This window comes from Ochlerotatus camptorhynchus, unplaced genomic scaffold, assembly GCF_037179485.1.
Source record: "Ochlerotatus camptorhynchus isolate MF236.1 unplaced genomic scaffold, CSIRO-AGI_Acam_v1.1 ptg000303l, whole genome shotgun sequence".
In the NCBI taxonomy this organism is placed as follows: Eukaryota; Metazoa; Arthropoda; class Insecta; order Diptera; family Culicidae; genus Ochlerotatus; species Ochlerotatus camptorhynchus.
This window is the reverse complement of record NW_027040791.1, coordinates 180,667-188,395: the sequence shown is the minus strand read 5'-3', so window position 1 is coordinate 188,395 and position 7,729 is coordinate 180,667.

Genomic DNA, 7,729 nt, shown 5'->3' with positions numbered 1-7,729 from the left:
TACATGACGCTGGAGGTTGGTCCTTCTTCATTAATCTCCAATCGTGATTGCTTTCAAGCCTTCTATAGTTCCTCTGTAAATGTTGGTCTGACCATGATGCAAGAAATCCATGGAATACCAGATCACCATCGGTCGATGGTTGTTTCCTCAATTTTTGCAATCAAGTACCACCATGTAAGTTACAAAAACAGTTTTTTCACAGATGGGTCAACCATAAATGCTTCCACTGGATTTTGTGTATTTAATCAATATCGAACCATGCTCCGTATACGTTGCGTTCCGCCATATTTTACGCAGTCGCCGCAACCTTCTGACCATTATTTAATTTTTACGGATATTCTTAGCTCAGGCTATTCGTTAAATAAGACCGATGAAGCATTCCTCGTATTTCCTGCCTGAAATACGATCTAAGCTGAGTGCTTTATCTAACTGCTCCTATACAATCACCTTAGCTTGGGTCCCATCTCATTGCTCAATTCCGGGTAATGAGAAAGCGGACTCATTGGCTAAAGTGGGCTTTGTCTCCAACGAATTTTTTTTCCATTGCTCGCCAGCAAGTCCTCATCAGTTGGCAACAAAAAATGGAATGATGGTGGTTTGGGAAGATGGTTACATTCTATTCTCTCACAGGTGTCGAACAAACCATGGTTCAAAGGGTTGGACATGAGTCGCGACTTTATACGCTTATGGCTTATGTCCAATCACTGTTCGTTAGACTCGCACTTCTATCGAATTGGGCTCTCAGGCAGCAATTTATGTGCGTGTGGAAGTGGTTATCACGATAACGAGCATGTTGTTTGGTCATGTACCGTGTTGCCAGATCTGAGTTATCTTCATCCCTCAGGGCCCGAGGAAAACAACCCGCGATACTCGTTAGAGATGTCTTGGCGAGCCGAGATCTCGACTATTTGAATTTAATGTATGTGTTTTTAAACCGGATAGATCTGAGGATTTAGTAGTTAGTGTCATCTTGTGTTCTCCCAGTTGTTAGCTGCCCATGTTTTTCTTTTTCATCAGTATGTTTCATCAAGAGCACATGGCTCTCCAAACCTTATGTTCTCAATCCCTACCCTGCCATCCATTTGTTACAATTTGTTACCCCTAACGTCGAGGTAGCCGCGAGTAATCAGCCCCCGCTTTACTAACGTTAGTTTTAAGTTATTTGTGATCTAAACAATGAATACCGGCTCCGTTCGGCACATGTCCAATGTAGCGCATATTGAAATAATTGCAATATTCCAATTTACTTGAATTACATTACTGTGTGCAAGTATGTTTTGGAAATTTGCATATACATTTTATATGGCAAGTTATATATTGTTACGTTCAAACTATTGCCATTAGGTATTTGAGGTATGTAAGACGGACAGAAAATTGTTTGCATTGAACCAAAAAAAACTTTATTTGTATTTACACAAACAATTCCGGTTGAAATTATATTGCATTTTATTGTTTCGATAATATTTATTCAAATAAATTAAAAATAAGATTCTTTTGTTTTCCTAAGCCACTCTTCAACTGCAACTAATGTAAAAATAACAATATTCTTTTATCAAGCCAACAATAGTTAATTTTAATTTAACATTTATTTGTTGTGTCAATTCCCCGGGCCATGAATGCAAAAATAACTACCAACCATTCCCTCGTGAAAACCCGGACAAAAATGTAAACAATAACAAAAAAATTCTCGTTTGATTCAGCTCTAGAGGTAAGTAAGTATGCTGCTGTTGTAAAATATAAACAGTTTTTCTTTTTTTCCTTGATTTTTTCCGTCGATCTTATTTTCAGTACTGAGTACCAATGCTCCCAACGCCAGGAAGGCCGCTCCCACACCTGGACCCTACCTGTCGACCCATCAACTCATGAACCGGAGAGATTTTATGCCTCAGAAAGTTTTTTTTTTAATTTAATTGTAATTCTGTTGGTAACAAATAGAAAACAAAACATAAAAATAATCGCAAATTATTAAAAATTGAACCAATAAACATATTTTTATTTCTACTGCGCATATTTTTAGGCTTAATAAAATAAATATGATTGAATCAACAAGAAATCTCTTTTAAAAACAAACATATTTTTTGTTGACCCAGCTGCCAAATTTGACAGCTTACGTCAAAACCATAAAAGCTCTTGTAAATTCGAAAAGATTTTCTTTTTGATTTAACAATCCATGAGTTTTTAAAAACAAAGATACTGGATTGTTGAAATAATAATGATTTCATATTGCAGCCAAAACAAAATGAAATTCTTATTAAATTTACGTCAAATATTATTACGTTTAAAATATTTTTTTTCTGCGTGTAGGATGCGAAGGGTCCGCTTAGGGGAAATGTAACCCATTTTATGATTCCATATATTAAATAGTTCAGATAAGCTAAAAATGACAATTATTATCATTGTGGACCTAAGGGGGCCTCCCTTAGCTCAGTAGGTAAAGGCGCAGCTACAAAGCAAGACAATGCTGGAGGTGGCTGGGTTCATTTCCCGGTCCGGTGTAGGCATTTTTCGGGTTGGAAAATTTCTCGACTTCCCTGGGCAGAGTATGATTGTACTTTTGCTACACAATTAATAACGGAGGAAGTGCATTTAGAGTATTAAGTTTAGAGCACGCTATTAGCACATATGCGAGAAGCAATAAGCTTGAAATGCGAAGAAGAAGAAGTTGGAGGAAAAAACAATCCAAAACAATGCTGTTAGAATTGATTCCGAGAAATATTAATGTCTGTAAAGATTCGACCATATTTTTTTTCCCTCTGTTCGGGACCTAACACTACTGCGACCAGTAAATTTATCTATTGTAGTATATCCCATGTCCTTAGTTTAGTGTATGTCGTATTACTCCATCACTATTGAAAAATGATGAAGTATTATTAGATTTTTGTACAGCCACTCTTGCATTTATCGCAAGGATCCGACTCTAATTGAAAGGTTCCGCTATGTATACCCTTCGGAGTGTTGAAGCACCCTCCAAAGGTGCGCCCCTTTGTCAGTCGAAATTGGATTCCTTAGCAACAAAATTAAGGTATGACACCGATAATGACCATGCATCAGAACCCTAGTCTTAACCACTTCAAACTAGGGAACAACGAATAGAAGATTAGGAATCACATAGATGAAGGCAACTAACTCATTTTTTTTCCTTGTTTCAAGATCATCCTCGGTAGATAAAGCCGAGTCTTGTCACTATCAACAAGGCATAAAAAGTAACAAGGACTAAGATGTGTTCCTTGGATTACTGAAAAATCATGTTCCCCTAGTTTGAAGTAGTCAGGACTTGGAATCGGTGGTAGACCTTACATCCCGTAACGTACCACGAAAAGGTGATCTACCCACGATACGGGGTAATTCGACCATATAGGTTCACCGTTGTATAATTGGCAATGCACCCGTGTACTGAATGGGAATTGTAGGTTCGAATCCCACCGTTGCCCTTAGAATTTTTTAGGCAAATTTTCACACACACACACACACACACACACACACACACACACACACACACACACACACACACACACACGTCTCTTACCGATGATATGTGCTTACCTCTCCGTATCCTCTAACCACAAACGAAGTGACAGACGACTTACTGGCGAAGAAATCCATTAAAATAATGTGGTTCACTGTAATAGAATTTTCTTGGAAGCTTGTGCCATCATCCACCAGATGGGTTAGTTTTTTTGTTTTGATTTGAACAAAGTTGATTTTGTGTACAATGATTCTTTGACAGTGTGCAAAGAGTGCGTATCATTTTGTCATTTTTTTATGCATTTCAGTTTTGAGTAGAGTGAAAGAGATAGAACCAAAATATTCTAGTACATTTGGTGAAAATGCTAGTTCAATCCAATAGTAGTGTTGCCATGTGGTACAATCCAGTAGTAGTGGTGTTGCCATGTGGTACACTGAAAAATTGCAATAGCAGGTTAGTCACCAAAGTTTTCGAGCCGCTCCGTCTGTCACTTCGTTTGTGCTCTAACTTTCTTATAAACAATTAAATTGGCTACAAAGTCGTTAACCGTAATTAGAAGTGCTGTTATTCAACACAGATCAAGCTTCAACCTGCATATATATAAGTTAATATACCAGAACCTGGACGGACACTTAAGCCTACCTAGGGGAGGACCCGGATGCGATCACCCTTGTGAGTCTAATGTCGTTTTTGCGGTGTAGCACCGGTGTAGTGTAAGCAGGAATAAGCGCGAGTCTTTGACAGCTCAACATCATTTGCTGGTAAACAAAGGTGCATCCTATATCTACACCCTAAAATATTTCGGTGTACGGCAGTGTAGCACCGGTGTAGCTACACCGCAAAAACGAAAACGACATAAAGTATCGCGCAAGCTGACAAGTGCAACGAGAAGGACGGTAGGTGCATTGACATGGGAGATTGTCCCTAGATACGTCAATTTTGCGGAAGGCACGGGATATGCACTGAACAATTACAATGGTCTATTCTGGGGGAGTGGTTATCTGGGGAATATTCCATTCTGGGGAATGGTACATACTGTTACAATATTTAGGTAGCGGTAGAGCAGACTACCTATGAATGGGCTAGAACGTAAACATAGGGGAGATATGCACCACCGAAATCAAGAATGGGTTTTTTACTCACTTTAGGTACATTTATTCTTCCCCTTCATCTTCCTCTTTCGCCTAGCTCCTCAAACTATCCTACATCCTGACTCAACTTTTCTTCTTCCAATCTGCTACGATTCTCTTCTTTCGGTACACACAGTTTCGGCTGGGTACACCCTTACCGTCGCTCGATGCCAGCTACGTTGGGACTCACGCGTCCGATGGGCTCACCTACGCACACAACACGTCCCACTCGCCTTCAAGGGCCTACATCGGCCTGATGTACCAAACGGCTACGGATCAATCCGTAACCAGCCGTAAGCCGGAGTCGGGTAACCACTCGATGGGGCCAACTAGAAAAATGCTGGCTCAAGGTTGTGTGTGCGTGAGAATTGCACTTTGCTGCGGTCCGCAGGCTGTCCGGATTGGCTCGTGCGGTTTGGAAGGGTTGGAAGCTGTAATTAAGAGAAGAAAAAAAAAACATTCTTTTGGCAAATGGCCAACTCCTGGCTCTGCGATGCCGTGACGCAGCAGGAAAAATCCACTCCTAGGTCGGCTATTATGCGCTCGCAATGCTTCGACCTGCTTCATGCGTTTCTCGCTCGGTCCTATGCTGTACGGCTCGTCCGCCAGTCCTTCACTGTGGTGTGCCGGAATCACGCCGGTGGCAAAGTTCGCTGAACTGCACTGCCGATGATGTAAAAAACAGCACCTTAAGCGCTATCCAGACTGAGCAGTTATAACATGTTATAACGGTTGTCAAATAATTGCAACACAGAAACCACCATCAAGTAGTGCTATAACATGTTGTAATAGTACGTTCAGACTACAGAGTTATAACAACAATCAATACGAAACTAACGATTTCAAATTGGCTCACTACTTGACTAGCCTATTGGTCCGAAGCAAATCGATTAACGTACCCCATTCTAGTATAAATTCCAGTACTACACTATGTTTGTTTTGATTCGCTATGAAAGTTTGACAGATAAAATGAGGGGTTAGTGGATTTTCCTAAGTTTCGAGGGGTGAATCGATTAGCTTGGGACCGAAGATAGTACCAGAGCTGAGTCAAAAAGTTGAGCTCGTTTCTTCGGGACCTTCTGGTCTTATAGTACGTTCAGACTACAGAGTTATAACAACAATCAATACGAAACTAACGATTTTAAATTGGCTCACCACTTTAGTAGCCTATTGGTCCCAAGCAAACGATTAACGTACCCTATTCTAGTTGAAATTCTATTACTACACTATGTTTGTTTTGATTCGCTATGAAAGTTTGACAGATAACATCAGGGGTGTGTGGATTCATGCAGAACATGCAGGGGTGAGTGAAATAGCTTGGGACTGCTTGGGACCGTTGTTCTGGTACTGAGTGAGCCAAAAATAATAATGATTTTCTTCGGGACCCAGTGGTCTTAGAGTTTCCTCTATGGTTATAACATGTTATAGCGCTATCTTGATGGTGGTTTCTGTGTTGCAATTATTTGACAACCGTTATAACATGTTATAACTCTCCAGTCTAGACAGCGTTTTAGAGTTACCTTTATGGTTATAACATGTTATAGCGCTATCTTGATGGTGGTTCCTGTGTTGCAATTATTTGACAACCGTTATAACATGTTATAACTCTCCAGTCTGTACAGCGTTTAACCAACAATCAATACGAAGCTAACGATTTAAAATTGGCTCACTACTTGACTAGCCTATTGGTCCCAAGCAAACGATTAACGTATCCCATTCTAGTCGAAATTCTAGTACTACACTATGTTTGTTTTGATTAGCTATGAAAGTTTGACAGATAAAATGAGGGGTTATTGGATTTTCCTATGTTTCGAGGGGTGAATCGATTAGCTTGGGACCGTACACACTTAGAAAAAATCACCGACTTCGGTAATTCATTTACCGAATTCTCAACAGCTGAACGGTCGGTAATGTTTTCGGTAATGGAGAAAATTACCGAAAAATCTGTAAACTGGATCAGCAAAATTAGCTGTCAAATTTACCGAACGATCGGTAACGTTTACCGATGTGCATTGCTTGATTTGTAGTCGACTTTACCGGAGAACTGTAATTTTGAGGACGATATGCAAATCGAAAATTACCGAGAGATCTGTAATTTTTTAAAAAGGTCACCGACTCAACTGTAATCAAGGTGGTGGTCACTGCAACCCATGCAAAAATTTGGCTGCAGTCGTGATCAATAAGTTAGTGTTACAAATTGCACCACCAATGAACAAAACCGTTGGCGACGATCTGAAAACAGCATTTGGAATATTCTTCCAATGCTTCCTTGTTACCAGTGTAGCGCCGATTCTTTCCGACAAAAACTTAAGATTCGGCGCTACACTGAAAACAAGGAAGCATTGGAAGAAGATTCCAAATGCTGTTTTCAGATCGTCGCCAACGGGAATGGAACTTGAACCGACAGAAAAAAACAAGCAACAACATCGGCCTTCTGTAATCGGGATTTATTTAGATAACGGAAATTAATTATTTACGGAAAATTTCCACGATTCGCTCATCTTGTTGTTGCATAACAGCCTATATAATTTCACCTTTTTTTATTTTTGACAAGCACGAACGCTTTTAATGTCGATCGAAAATAACAATATGGTGGATTTGACGTTTACCTAGACCGTTACCGAACTCAGTAATGGAATGCTTTGTTTACCGAAACTCCAGTAAAATATTTCACCGAAGTCAGTGATGAAGCTGATTTACAGACCTGCTGGTAAAAATGTTTACCGTTTTCGGTAAATTAAAATAAAATTACCGAAATTCGGTCATTTCATTTACAGTTTTCAGCAATAAAGCGAGAAAATACCGAAACATCTGTAATTTTTAGCATTACCGATCTAAGGCGGTATTTTTTTTTACCGAAGTCAGGGTCTCTGTTTAAGTGTGTAGAGAGTACCAGAGCTGAGGCAAAAAGTTGAGCACATTATTTCGGGACCTTCTTGTCTTAGAGTTACCTCTATGGTTTAACCATTCGTGGAATAGTTAAATTATTTGGTTTATCTTTCTTTTATGGTGATTTTGTATTAGGGTTACCCTAGAGTGTTAGAACATAAGAGGTTTTTACCTTTTGGGATGTACTTCAACGGAATAAGAAAGTACAGCGCATAATACCAAGAAGGGAAAATAATTATTTAAT